Below are 14,690 nucleotides of genomic sequence, written 5' to 3'. Positions count from 1 at the left end.
GGACACTTCTGTTGATGTCAGGGTTGCCTGGGAGTTGATGACTTAATCTTCTCAGGAATGGCCACATCATCTGTCACTGCCCTAGACAATGAGAATCACCGCGGCAGCCCAGTCACTTCTGATTTGGGGAAGGTGGACGAGGGTGGGCGTGTCTGGGCCAGTGTGGATCAGCGTGGGGGAAGGGGAGGAAGATGAGACAGCACCTGAGACCCCGGAGCGGTGTCACATGGTGTCACCGGCAGGGCTGCTCTGTGCTTTAGGGAGAAAGTGTTGATCATTTAATGTCTATTTTCCTCGCTGGAATCTATCCGCTTGGAGGGTGAGGGCCACCAAGGCTGGGGACCAGGAAAGCAGAAGGGGACCATACCGAGTGACGAATGCTCTGGGGACACTGTTGTCACCTCTGAAGTCCCAGCGGACGGCGAGGCATGTATCTGCAGCGGGGTCCAGGAGGGCCATGAGCTGGACTCCAGGTGGCTGTGAGCAGCTGACCCCGTGCCTGAGACCTGGACGTTGGAGGCTGCCATTTGTCTGCCGTCTGGGATGCTGAGGGAAGTTTGTCTGGTCTCGGACAAGTGGACGAGGAAAAGAACCGAGAACATCGGTGGGAACCTAAGGTGACACGAGAAACAGCTCTCAGAGGCCGGCGGTGTCACCTTGTCCCTGCCATCCACACATGGACGCTGTGATCTCCCGCGAGGCTGGGTCGTGTAGCCCATTGAAGCGTTTGCCCTCTGATATGCAAGATGAGACGATTTAGGTGGCAAATGGTAGACACTGAAGTCACACTAACTCCAGTAAGAAAGAATGTGTGGCTCACGCCCGGGAGGAAGGTCGGAGGGAGGGGCTGGCTTCGGGCAGGCGTGGAGGCCCGGGCTCGTGAGACGTCAGACACGGCTCATCCCTCCGTCCTGCTCCCCGCTGGCGTTGGCCGCACGCTTCGGGGGACCTGCTCCACAGGCGGGGAAATTGACCACTGGAAAGACCAAGCCTGAATCCTTAGACCTCAGACCCCAGAAAGGGCAGAGTCCCCCTTCCCGCTGCCTGTCGAGATACGGCTGGTAACCCTTCCGCAGGTGACCAGTTATGTCAGAAGCTCCCAGGAAGAACGATGTCCACTTCCGGAAACAGGACTCGACGCCACAAAATTCTCTGGTGGGAAAGACAGGATTTGTCAGGCCCTCGAGTCCACGCACGGGAACAGTGGCCTATGTTTCACAGGAAGATAATCTCTTGCCGAGCCAGGCATTGCAATTCAGTGACACCTGCTTGAATTGCCCAGAAGCTGCAATTTCCCGTACAGTTTTCTATTTGAGAACTGTTCAGTTAAACATCTTGTAACTTGAGGCTGGCTGGATGAAATAAGTCAGTACGTACTCCAAGAGAGAAAAATAGATTTAGTGATAGAATCCTAGAGTTTCAGAGCTGAAGGAACTTTTAGAGCAGTATTCTTTCAGTGAGAAATAAAACAACCCAGCAGGCCCATGGTTCTGTGACGGGAAGAGCTCAGAGCTCTTAGATGTTTGATGGCCCAGTATAAAATCATGGTGACCGTCGTCAGGAGGCTAATCCAGAGGTCATACCTTCCTAATGGACACTGGTGGGGGTTTGGCCGATAGCTGTCCTCCCCTGCAGAGGTCGCTGTAGAAGGGAAACACTGACCAATCACTTTGTAGCACCGTCAGGTTTAGAAGCACGTGGATTGGTACATTAATAACTCCCCTACGCAGTGGAAATTGTTTCCTCCACACGACTCATCCTATCCTACTTCCTTTTTTTTTTGTTTAGCTCTATTGAGGTGAAATTGATGAGTAAAATTGTGACATGTACTCGTATTTCTCTTTAAGAGGCAGTACGTCCTCTGGCTGCAAACCCACCCAGCTCACTTAATGAACCCAGAATGAAGGGTTAATTAAGAAATGTCTTCGTATCAATATCCCTGAATTTTAGATGTAGTCACAATACCAAGTGTCACGGGCTCAATAGAAACCAGTTAGATCGTATTTTCATGGTACAGAAGCTCTGGAACAAAGGAAAGGGCAGAAAGTGAAAACACAAGGACACAAACAAACAGTGGCTCCTGACGTGTGCCTGGAAGGCGGCACCAGCCATTGCACCCCACCCCACGTCACTGCTGCCTGCCCCTTGCCTGCACTCTGGAGGGTGACCCACTGCTTGTCCAGCAGCTCAGACCAGACTGGAGGTGGTGGGTCCTCAGGTGACAGTCCCCAGGGGGCCGTCCGGCTGGTGCACAGGGTTCCAGGGCTCCCTGGAGAATCTGCAGCCCAAGAGAGAAGCAGAAGCACAGAGGTAGACAACACAGAGATGTGAGCCACTCGGGAGGCGAGAATCGGGGACGGGAGGCAGAGTGGCCCCCTCATGCTTTAGAATCTCATAAGATGCCTGCACTTTAAGCCAAAAGAGATGAATAATAAACAACTAATATGATAAGAGCAATAGAATAATAGTAAAACCGGCGCCCGCATACCACACAGGAATTTTAGCTACTGTTAATATTACCCATATTTGCTTCGGGTTTTTAAAATACATACGTATGCTCTGTTAACCTAGGGTAGAGTTTTGTGTTTTAATAATTAATCTAAATAGCACAATGAGAGTCACTTCCTGTGACGTGTTTGCCTCCCTCTCAACATGATGCTGAAGCTCTAGTCAGTTCATCCGCACATGAGTTCCTCGCGGGGCTAGCGCACGATTGGTTTATCCATTCCCCTGTTTATCTCTTCCTCTATCATTCATTCCCCTGTTGACAGCTGTGTCCAGGATTTTGCTGTTACCAAGTGAAGTGACATTCTTTGTGCGTTTATGTACGCTTTTTCATGAACAAGTGAAAGTTCACTTCAGACTTCACAGCGATTCTGAGAACAAACTCAGGTGGAGGTGATGCAGGGGGTGCCCTCGGAATCACTCCTTGCAGGGGAATGGGGAACAGGTAGGACAGAGGGGCAAGGGGGCTGCCTGGCAGTCTCCCAAAAGGTTCAGCAAGCATGGTCACGCCCCAAAGTTGGTAGCATTTTGACAAAGAGACCACACTTCTGAAGTCGGAAGATGCTCAGTAAAGGCTGTTGAATTGAGCCGATCGGCCACCTGACCGGATCCCAAGGCACCTGCGTTGTCCTCCCTGGCTGTCACCCCCGAGGGAGGGCAGCATCTCCTCCTGAGAGAGCGGGGAGCCAGCCTGTTGTAGTTTCTGCAGCACCAGCTAGCGGCCCCTCTGGAATTTTAATTGCTCCCTCAGGATTCAGCAGCAGCTCCCAGAAATGTCACTGAGCCCTGAATGGCTAACGGAATAACTGATATTGTCAATTTACCTTCCAGCGGTGAGACAAGCCCTTTATTCTTTAGGGGGAAGCAAAAATAGCCTGGTTTCCTGGGGTACGTGAGCCCGAGAAGAAGGCAGACGAGGACTGGGTTGTGACAGACGCGCTGTCTGCGGTCCCTCACTAAACACGGCACCGGGCTAGAACCGGGAACGTGGGTCTCAGACTCGCCAGTTTCTGCTGTCGTGTAAACACGAAAGGGAGACTGCCCTGGGCACCGCCCGTGATTGGTGACCTGAGCGATGGGCCACGCATAATCAGAGGACGAGGAGGTCAGCGATGGAAACTCACCGCTGCAAAACGGGAAGAGCTTTGCAGACTGCAGTCTCTCTCTGCACATGGAAATACAGTGACTGCTCCATTAACAGAAGTGACAGTCAAAGGCAACCTGGGTACCAGGTGCCGCCCCCTTTTCAGGACGGGGCCTCCTTTGCATAGAGGGGTGTCCCTGCTTTTCCATCCTGCTCTTCACACCCGAGCTGCTACCCTCCTCCAAACCTGGTGTGTCTTGGATTCAAGAACCCTTTGTATGCAAAGGTCTTTCCCAGGCTTACCCTGTGTGCTGCCACCCCCACAGCAGGAGGCAAGGAGCCAGGTCTCCCTTGCTGTCAGAACCCCATTTCCTGTCTGCAAAGTGGACCCAGCACCTGTCATACCTGCCTCACCAGTTCTGCTGACATGAGAGGTGGAAGGGAACCGTCAAGTATTTTGAAACCATAGAGCTTAATGCTAGCACCATACCTCCAGGTTGGGTTGTTGTTGTTGTTTGAGGGTGTGGGGCATTGACTTATAAGCGCCTGTGTCCTACAGCCAATAATATATGCCTAAACATTAGGTTTAACTGGAATTTGTTGCTAGGCCTCTTGCAAACCCTTCAGGGCTCATATCCACATTCAAATGTTTGAAGGCGAACTGTGGCTGTACGTTAGGGAGCTGGAGGGGGCAGAAGCTGCCTCTTTTGGGGAAGCTCACCGTCTGCTGAGATCCGGGCTAGGAGCGAGGCATGGAGGGTCCCAGAGTGGCGCCTGCGTTGGGAGGTCATGGTCCTGGGGGTGCAGCCCCTGTACAAGCCTCATTTGCAGCCCAGTGTGTTATCACTCGAGAGTAGAGCACAAGGCAGCATTTCCTTTCTGTCGCGCGTATCACAGAACACTAACTGGTCCTCTGAGGGGATCTGGGGGCGGGAGCCGGGCGGGGTCGGAGGTCACATGTCAATATGTTTAGGCCAGTGTCTGTCAACCTCAGTACCATGACCTTTCAGCCAAACAACTCCTGGTTGTGGGGACTGTCCTGGCGAGCTGTAGGACGTTAGCAGCGCCTCCACTCTACTCACTAGATGTCTGTAGAGTGCCCTTCCCCACCAGCCCCACCTTTAACAACTAAAACCGTCTCCAGACACCCCAGATGGCCCCTGGGGGGCGTTCCCTCAGAGAGCCTCAGCGACTCATGGGGTAGGTTTCCACTGATCTCCTCAGAGTCTTACAAAGGCCGTTTGCTCGGCATCTGCTGAACTGCTTTGCCTACGGAACCGTGTGCCCACTTCCTATCTGTTAGCATTCCTTGGACTTCGGGTTGTAGGAAATGCGCCTTGAAAAAGCCTGGCTGAAGGCGTAGTCCATCCTCCGGTAAGGGTCATGATGGGGGTCTGCACTGTGACCTTCCCGGGGTGGAAACCTGGGAGGAAGCCCCCCAATCCTGGTGGGACCCTGATGTGCCACCCTACCCCCTGGTTCTCTTCTCTGACTGCAAATCCCCTTGGGGGCACTTCCTACTCCTTTTGCCTCTTTTAAGGCTTCAATTGTCGTCCTAAAGGCGCTGTTTCACCTGTAAAACAATGTCCCAATCCCCACGGACAGCCTCTATCTACTAAGGGGCGATGCTGAAATTGTTTAACGTCGCCCCACCAGGCGCTGTCCTGCACAGGCTCGCACACTGGTGTGTCTCAGCGGGATCTTCATGGGCAGTGTCAAAAGACTCCCCTTTCTCCCGTAGAGCTGGGGGCCTGGGAAAAAGGAGGTTTGAGGTTGACAAGTTGTTCTACTCGGTCAAATGCACTTTTTCTGCCCTCCACAAAGCATCCGGAAAGCCAGATGCATGCCCGTGAATATTTATGGTCTCACAGCTTCTTCCATTAATAATTCATCACACGTAGTGATGTCTACCCATCACCCGGGCCTCACAGGCAAGGAGAAGGGACAGGTCCCCCTCCCCCACCCCCTGGAAGTCCCTGAGCCCAAAGCGGACAGATGGGGAGCCACATGCCTTGTTTGGATCACCCTGTGAGAGATAATGACACACACTTTGTTGGAATTTTCTACAACGGGCCTTTATTACTTGACTAAATCGTGGGGGGCAACCATTAAGAAGAAAACGTCGCTTTTCCAGCCAAACTTCTCAGAGGAGCATTTGGCTTATTTTGTTATCATGGGGTCAAATACTGTTGCGAAAGGAGTCTGTTAAACACACCAGGAAGCTTTTGGCTTCATACAAGTCAGCTTTGTCTTCAGCTCACAGAGCTCTTGAAACTACAGACACCTTTGCTTCTGATTGATTATGCATTATAGTCATTGCAAGAGTGTCAGAAAATATTAAAATGTTAAGAGAAAAAGTCACCCGTAACCCTAAGCATCATTTGTGTCTCGCTTTATAACTTTCCAGGATATACTAAACTGGAGAGTTATGTAAACGAGTACTTAAAAACCAAAGTGGTATTGTATAATACTATAAGGTCTTGACTTATAAATTTCTTTCGGTAGAAATATATCGTAGTCCTCACCTCCTATAACTAACATCCACACACAATATTATGGCTTCGTGGTACTCCATTGTGCGTATTATTCTGTGGCGTCTTATCAAATCTGCTACTGATTGATATTAACCTTGCTTCTACTTATTTCTATTATTTAAAAAACACTGTGGGGCCGGCCGAGTGGCTCAGTTGGTTAACAGCTCGCTCAAGAGTGTGAGCTCTGAGCAACAGTGGTTGGATGCCTGGCCTGAGCTGAGCAGCCGCTGAGCTGCCAACAGGTGGCAGGATGGCTCAGCTAAAAAAAAAAATAAATAAATAAAATAAATAAATAAAAAACTGTGGCGAGCCCTCTTGTATCACCGTGTCTTGTGACTGGTTTGCTTCCTTCCCCACCCCCTGTCCTGATGGAGACTGTCTGTGTCCACAGGTGTGGCCTTCCTGCCGTTCTCCGTCTCTCCCGTGGGTGAGCAGCAGGTGATGGCGTCACTGGTTATTGTACCGAAAGGTTGTGTTTTTTGCTGCACTGTTACGACTCAGGCAGAAGCGGTAAGAATGGACTGCAGGGTAGCCACGCCCAGACCCATTCACTGTGGGCTGGGTGGCCTGCTCATAGAAACAATTGGGAAATTGTCCTGTGGGGACCTCCAGCAGCCTCTGTGGTGGGATGTTTTGAATTTAGGGACTTGCGAGCTTTGGAGCCCAGCCTGTCAACTCTGCATTTTGATGTTGTGTTGAAATACAAGAATGTTTTCCTGAAGTTGGTGGCCATTCAGGTCGTTTTCTCAAGGACTTACATCACAGAGAGGGTCAGAGCCTTCAGCAGCAGGAGTGCACAGGACAGGGTCATCCCCTGCCCAGGACAAGCCTCGAACACGGGTCCTGCTGTCACTGCTCCTTCCTGCTGCTGCAGCTCTGTGTCCATCTGCTGTCCCCCTGTGGACACTGACCTCCCTGACTGCTTGGGTCACAGCTAACGCCAGGCTGTGGGTTCACCAACCCTTCTTTGGGGGCTTTCCTTTCCTCCAATGTAATTCTCTTGAAAAGTAGATCGCATCACGGCCTCTCAAGTCCATCGGCCGTGTACCTTCCGCCACAGGGTTCCTGACAGAGGGACATCCTGGCTTGTTTTCATACGTTGGGGTGTCCCTGTCTGCAAGTCCCCTCCATCCCTCCATTCTTCTCCCAGCCCTCAACCTGGGAAGCAGTTGGGGGTTAGGGCGTCCATATAAGAATCTGTGTGTTGGGGGCCGGCCGAGTGGTGCTGATGGTTAAGAGATGGCTTGGGACGCCAGAGGGCCCTGGTTCGGATCCCACATATGAGGGCCAGCGACACTGCCCTCTACAGCTAAGATGCTGAACACCAGCTCAACCTGGAGCTGGGCTGCCCTGAGTTGCCGGCGACAGCGTAGGCTGAAGCCTCTGCTGCAGTGGGTTGCCATGGGCTACCGTGTGTAGCCAGTGGCCAGCGTGAGCGGCCGTCCAGAAGCCGGCGACTGATCTGCCTCACCTGGGAAGAGCGCAATGATGGTGCCAACTTGAGCCAGCGAAGCAACGTCCTCCACAACTAGACTGAAGAACAAAAGGACAGCAACTTGTCTGTTCCCCACCCCCCAGTTCCCCAATAAAAATCTTAAAAAAAAAAAAAGAATCTGTGTGTTGTGGGGAGGGAGGCATACACACATTCAGCCCATAACACTGTGATTGCACCTTAGAAAAAAATTCGGAAACAGAATTCACACAGAGTAGAGGATATAGGTACAGGTGAGATGGAGGACAAGGTTTCCTTGCATAAAATTTGATTTTTGTCTTTCCTTAGAACCGCCCCAGTGACTAAGTTTTATTTTACTTTTTTAAAACGATAGTTTATTGTGTTTTAAAGACCCACGTGCAGACGTGACTGGTTCAAAACAACAAACCCTCAATTTTTGAGACAAGGACTCCCTGTGCTAACGTCCCTGGGTAGGAGTCCCGTAGCTCTGGAACGTTATGCGCAGGGCAGGTGGTAAGCTGTTGGTGCAGACAATGCATCTGTCACCCATGCCACAATCTGTAATCAGGACCTCGGTGAGCAAGTCCGCCTTCCATGGGTGGAGGAGTTACCTAGGGTCCAGTGCTTTGGGCACAAACACAGTCTGTGCCGTATTGATGGCAGTTCTAGGACCTGGAAGAAGGTACTCCAAGAACAGGGGACATTGGGCTCCAACAGCCACGTAGAACTAGGGGCTGGGCTCCCTTTATCACGCCAGGGCTGGGGTCTGGCTGCCCACCGTCACGAGGGACATGACGTTAGAGCTCGTTAAAACCAGGATGACTTTCTTGGAGTCAGTCGCACTGATGTTGGCACAGCCTGAATGCCAACACCTGTATTGTGTTCCCAGGGGGCCAGCAGTGCGCTCCAAACAGCTGGGTCAGAAGGGACTCGGGCTGTTTCCAGGACCGACTTCATGCCTCTAACTTCTTTCCCTTTGTGCCTTGCGGCATGGGATGAGGAATCCCTTCCTACGTTCCTCCTGGACAGCCTGGTATGCCTTCCGCGGTGCCGACAGCTTTATTACAACTATTTTATTGTCTGCTTTTCTTATAAGCTTCCTGAAAACCTTCCAAGGACCAACGAGGGAAACGATGATATATATTTTTTTCTTTCTGCAAACTTAAGACTGCAATTAAAGCACAGAGCCATGGCTAGGGTGGCAAGCGAAATAGGTTTATTATTTTTTAAAGTGGTCGGTGTACCCTGGGGAGGAAATACCAGCTCAGGCTAGACTCTCCCCTTCACAAGGCATTCATATCAGAGAGCTTCTTTATTTTACAGACGGAGATACACAATTTTCAGAACTTCGTCACCCCAGAAACGTCCCCTTTGGGATTCTGGCTGCACAGAGCGGAGAGCAAACGCAGTGTTTGTGAGTCAAGGACCAAAGCAGCGCGCTTTAAGGCTCCGTGTGATCCAGGAAAGGGAGGCAAAGGAGGAAGGGTATCAGCACTAAAGGGTGCCTAGTTTCTGCTGTCAAAACCTTCCAGAGAATGTGTCCCCCCCACCCCCAGCACCTTTAGCACGATGCTGCTCAGACGCCTACACATTTTTTTTTTTTGGCTGAGCCATCCTGCCACCGGTTGGCAGCTCAGCAGCAGCTCAGCTCGGGCCAGGAATCGAACTGGCGACCCTGTTGCTCAGAGCTCGCACTCTTGAGCGAGCTCTTAACCAACTGAGCCACTCGGCTGGCCCCAGACACCTACACTCTTGCAATGAACAGAACAGAAGTGTGGCTTCTCAGACCTTGGTTCTGATTATTAAATACAAAAGTCACGTGACTGCAGGTCTGCTGTGAACCAGGTCATGTGAGTGAAAATGCTGCCAGGCCACTGACTCCGCTGTGGTCACATGACCCCCAACGAGGGACTGTTTTAGCCAAATAAAGGACAATGCGGCATTTGTCGTACTTAGGACGCCCTTAACTTGATCACTGAGTGCAGCTGCTGGACTTCTGTGAAAATGAAAACCATCGTGTTTTTCATCAATATATTCTGTTTTTAAACTGATCTAAAGTTCCTCCAATATTGTTGAAGGGCACTAAATGTCACTGAATAACCGTGGGCTCATGGGACCGTGTCTCTCTACTTTGCAGGCAAAGCAATTCTCTTTCGTTGTCACTGAGTCCAGTTTCCAGGAAATCATTTAACTGGAACTGAAGAACATGGTTTCCACTCATGCTCCTTACAAGCAAAAATAACTCTGACTAACACTTATAAAAGTGGGTGCCTTTACCATCTGAGCTTTCTAAGGTGTGGGTACATTTGGCCCTCATGTTACAGAAGGAACATTATGCATATTCCTAGATGGGAAACCGTGTTTAATTCACTGATAGAATGTGTGTCTCTATCGTTTAGGACAAAAACAAGTCTCTCCGGGGGGTGTCTGGAGCAGGCAGCCCCGCTGAGAGGCAGGCCTGGGCTCTGTCCTGTGACGCCTGTGAGAGCCTGAGCTGGCTAGCAGTGATAGATGCTCCTAACGCCTTCGGGAAATCGCAGTGCTGCTAAATTAATCAGAAAGCTGCAGGTTGTAGAAAAGTAAGCTCTGAAGAAAAACCATCTTGATTTTTAGTCCCTGTGCTGGGTAAGGTGGCACTCAGCTGGGGGTCCTCTCAGTCTTAGATTCTGTGTTTATTCCTCTGCTTCTTCCAGAAGAGAGTCAAGGCCGGAGGGGAAACCCCGTGTGAATTAAGAAGGCTCCATCCTGGAGAGCAATGGCTGCTGGAGGATTTGCACAGCACGGTGGCACCCTGGCTGGAACCCCCTGCCCACAGGCCACAGACACAGGAGTCGGTGAACCCCCTGACTGAAGGCTTAAAGGCCCTGACTCACTTTGCAGAGGTAGGGAGACACCCCGCTATGCTAAGGAGTGATAAGGGGTGGATGGATTAAAATCTCAGAAAAGGCATCCTTTGTGCTTAGACAGGGCGACTCAGCATCAGAACGGTGACAATCCCCTGTAAGGTAACGGAAGCATTTAGATCCAGTAAAGATGCCCACAGGGTTTTGTGTGGAGCTAGACAAGCTGGCAGTAATGTCCAGCCGGAAACTGGTATTTAACGATATTAGGAAATGACGGTGATGCACAGTAAGACCAGCAACCGGAGACCTACCAGGTATCACAACAACCTCTAAAGCCTCTGGGGCAGAGAGTGGCACTGGCGCATGAAGACTCCTGCAGCCAAGTGGGGGGCAATGCAGCCATCCAGACAAAGGGACAGCGTCAGGCATCGGTGGCCCGGAGAGGGAGAAGAGCTGCAGGCTGAGAGCACAGTGGCCGCGGGCTCTGCTTCTTGGTTGGGTCTAAGCTCAAGGAGCTGAGGGCCCCCTAGCTGACTGTTAAATTTTGCAGGTTTGTACATTCTCATAAACCACACACACACACACACACACACACACACACACACACACACACCCATCTCCAAACTCCGTTTTTATACCCTATTTTCAGGGACACTGAGAGCCCACTGGCTCACTTATGTCTCATATTCGCCTGCTGGCCGTAGTTAAAACCACAGCTAAGTGGACAGAAGAGCTGTGTGCTGTTTCTGTTCCCTGAAACGTGGCCCTGAGCTGATGGACAGCACTGTCTCCAGCGGCACCTGTAAAATGTCACCTGCCGAGTTATTTCCCTATTCTGTGTTGGACCTTACGAGGACGTTAGATTGGTCCTATAAGATGGAAAGAAATGTAAGCTCCCAAGACAAACTGTCCAAAGTCAGAAAGATTCTAAATGACAGCACTGGGTGACATTGAAAGGCAGCCCCCGTGGCTGTAAACTACAAGGCAACATTTATTAATGGTGTGGCTTCTTGCGGAGACCAGACCAGCAGGGCTGCTGGGAGTGCTGCCTGTCCGTCACCCATCCTGCCTTCCCCGAGGTCCAGCCGTAGGAACAGCTAAACGGCCAGGGGAAACCCACCCACCCGGATGGGCAGGCAGGGATAGGAAGGCCGCTGACAGACGCTGCCCCACGTGCGCAGCCCACCTTCTCCAGCCTGAGGCCAGGGCCTCTGTGCCCCTGTGGGCGCCTGGTCAGGATGGAGGCGCCGCTTGTAGCAGTTACCTGCCGTGTATGATGCGTGTTAACTGCGAACCTGAGGACGAGCAGCCAGGAGGGGACGTGTTTCACAGATACAGGAAGGAGGCAGATAGCTGTCTGAGGCCAAGCAGGACGTCTGGGTTTGTCTGCCTTTGGGAAGCAGACCCCTTCTCCTTCAGTCAACGTGAAGCTCTGGCTTGCTGCGTGTCTGGAAGGTCACTTGGAGGACTCTGACCTACCATCCTCGCCCACAAAGCTAAGCCCCTGCCTTCCCAGCTCAGCTGCCATCGCAAAGCACCTGAGACGGGGCGGCTGAAACACGTGTTGATTCTCTCGCGGTCCTGGGGGCTGGGAGTCCCAGATCCAGGTGTCACAGGGCTGGTTCTTCCTCAGGCCCCTCCCCTCGGCGTGTAGACGGCCGTCTCCTCCCCGTGTCCTCACATGGCCGTCCTCTGTGTGAGTCTGTGTCCTCCTCCTATCAGGACACCTGTCCTATTAGATCAGGCCCCCATATGACCTTGTTTTACCCTAATCACCACTTTAAAGGCCCATCTCCAAATACAGAGGCTTTCTGAGGCCCTGGGGGTTAGGATTTGGCAAACAGATTGGGGGGGGGCACAGAATTCAGCCCATAACACCCCCCGAGTTCAGTTTCCAGCAGAGCTGGCCGGACAATATGGAGATCGGGGCACAGAAGTGACTTTGTGTTAAGTGCCACCACTCTCAAAGCTTGCCCCTCTGGGCATGGACACTTGACACTCTTCATTCCTGGTGGCAGAAAGGTCTAGAACCCAGCCAGACGCCACATCTCTGCACAGAACGTGACTCAGCGTGTGCTGCTCTGAACGCACAGGGCAGGACCATCAGAGGGCGCTCGTGTGCTGTGGGGCAGACCCCGTGGCAGCCAGACCCGGGGCCGTGGCACTGTTGTGAAGGGCTCCCCGGGGACTGTGCAGGCACAGCCTGCCACCTCTGAGGCTCTGGGCCCTGATCCGCTCAGAGGCTGGTCGGGAAGTTGACTCACACCAGCCCTGGTAATGGAGAGATCTCAATATGAAGAAGTATTAGGAGCTAGAGCTGAATAGGCCAGAAGCCGGCGTGGGTGCAGCTCCGCCCCAGGACTGAGCACAGACAGGACGCACTGAGGTGACTAAACTCTCCAGGCTCAGAGGAGGAGCCCCGCCAGCTGCCCTGAGCCCCCAGGAGGGGCGTGCTCCAGGGGGGAGTGAGGCCCATGGAAAGGGGGTGCTACCCTAGGGGCTCGGAGGCCTCTGCAGAGCTGGGGTTAAGGCCTCCTAGCGCGGCTGCGGCCGGCTGGTGCTGACCCCTTTAGGGTGTACCAGAGGCTGGGAAAACCAGCCAGCGGGACCCACGGCCACTACTGGCATCACCTGTTGTGCCAGATGAGGCGCCAGGCTTGCCGTGGGGACGTCACGGGCTCCAGAAGCCCCTCTCCATCCTCCAGTCCTGCAGGCGCTCTCTGGTCCCTCGGAGGGCAGAGCCTGCCACCCTGGGAGGAGCTGCCAAGGCCGAATTCTGCGAGTCTCACTCCGGCCGCGCAGAGCAGAGCACCCACCTCGGCCAGTAGCGTGTCCGCAGAGCCAACGGGAATTCCGAGAAGCTGGTTGCGAGGCCTCGGGGAGGAACGCAAGCCTGGCGTTTCCTAGAAGACGGGAAGGCAGCACAGCACACTTGGCCGAAAGTGGCGTGGCTCACGCGGGAGTGGTGCGGTCGGAATCTCAGGCATCTCCCCTTGGCTGGCCCTAGTCGGCAGTCATTTTACTGACACGCTCGCTCTGCAGGCGCAGAACTAACGGGCATGGGAAGTCAGTCCTGGTGACCCCACATACAGCGCTTGCTGAGGCCTCCCTCAGCAGCCTGCCTGATAAGGGGGGTTGTGACAACCTGGCCCAGGAAGAGGGGCTGATGACGCTTGCAGCAGTTACCTGCCGTGTATGATGCACATTAACGGCGAACCTGAGACGCGCAGCCGAGAGGGAACGTGTTTCACAGATGTATGAATTGCACCCTGGACACCCACGCTCAATCATCGTTTTCCTCTTGTAATAGCTCTTGCCGAGTCACTAACAGCTTTTGGTATTGAAACGAAGCAAACTAATAATTCAGTAATGGCCGCTTGTTCCTCCTTGCGGCCGTGTTGCTCTAGGTAACGGAGTGTGTTTCTACAATGTCTGTTTTAAGTGACATCTGGGGAGTGCTAAATGCATGTGGAATGATAACAGTCACGGGGTTTATACGTCTCATGATAAGGTTAATAATAACCTCAGTAGGAGATTGAAATTAATATTAGAACACCTTTCTCCAACAAGATGTACAGAATATCGGGGGCAGGCAGGAGTGTTTGACGCCACAGGGCACAGGTGGGATAGCTTCCCAAAGTTTCACTTTACGGAGAAGTTTGAAGGAAACAAACCTCTTTTTAAAACAATAAGACAAACCCTGAAATTGTGGAGTAGAACGAAAAATTTCACGTGGACTTTCAGATAGAATAGACTTTAACATGTTTACCCTTGATCCTGGAGTCAGCAGGCTTCCCACGTCTGGGCGTGTGGTTCTCTGCTGTGGGGCTCTGAAGAAGCTTGGGGCACTTCCTGTCCTATAACACTAGACTATACGTAGTGGCATTTGGTGGTCTCTCTGCTTTCCAGAAACCGTGGGGAAGGTGACTTAATGGCAAATGGTCTGTATTTTCAAAAAACTTGTGGGTTTAGCACTTCAAGTGATAGAGACAGAGAGAAGAAATATGTAATGATGTTGTATAGTAAACCCTTGAATGAGTTTGCTTCAGGGGCTAAGAAGCCATCAGTCATGGCCTCACAGCTGGGTAACATTTCCTCCCCTGCTCACCGTCTTTGAATAAAGACCACTTTTTTTTTGTTGTTGTTAAAGATTTTTATTGGGGAATTGGGGGATGGGAACAGTGCTGGGGAATTGGGAGAAGGGGAACAGACAAGTTGCTGTCCTTTTGTTCTTCAGTCTAGTTGTGGAGGATGTTGCTTCACTGGCCCAA

The 14,690-nt window shown here is 52.2% G+C and overlaps 1 long non-coding RNA gene across 2 annotated transcripts in view; it reads left to right on the top strand.

Annotated features, from left to right (window-relative positions):
• The window catches only part of LOC109391505 (uncharacterized), a 54,855-nt gene extending 44,412 nt beyond the window's left edge, over nucleotides 1-10,443 (top strand). Inside the window, exons 7-8 of one of the 2 annotated variants that reach the window (XR_002125842.1) lie at nucleotides 6,515-6,633; nucleotides 10,270-10,443. This is a non-coding gene — a long non-coding RNA (uncharacterized LOC109391505). Of the gene's footprint in view, nucleotides 1-6,514; nucleotides 7,394-10,269 lie in introns of those variants that run through there. The other variant, XR_002125841.1, reaches the window with a different exon arrangement.
• The last annotated feature ends 4,247 nt before the right edge of the window (nucleotides 10,444-14,690 follow it).

This window comes from Hipposideros armiger, unplaced genomic scaffold (genome assembly GCF_001890085.2).
Source record: "Hipposideros armiger isolate ML-2016 unplaced genomic scaffold, ASM189008v1 scaffold_295, whole genome shotgun sequence".
In the NCBI taxonomy this organism is placed as follows: Eukaryota; Metazoa; Chordata; class Mammalia; order Chiroptera; family Hipposideridae; genus Hipposideros; species Hipposideros armiger.
This window is presented reverse-complemented; position numbering and strand designations above follow the sequence as displayed.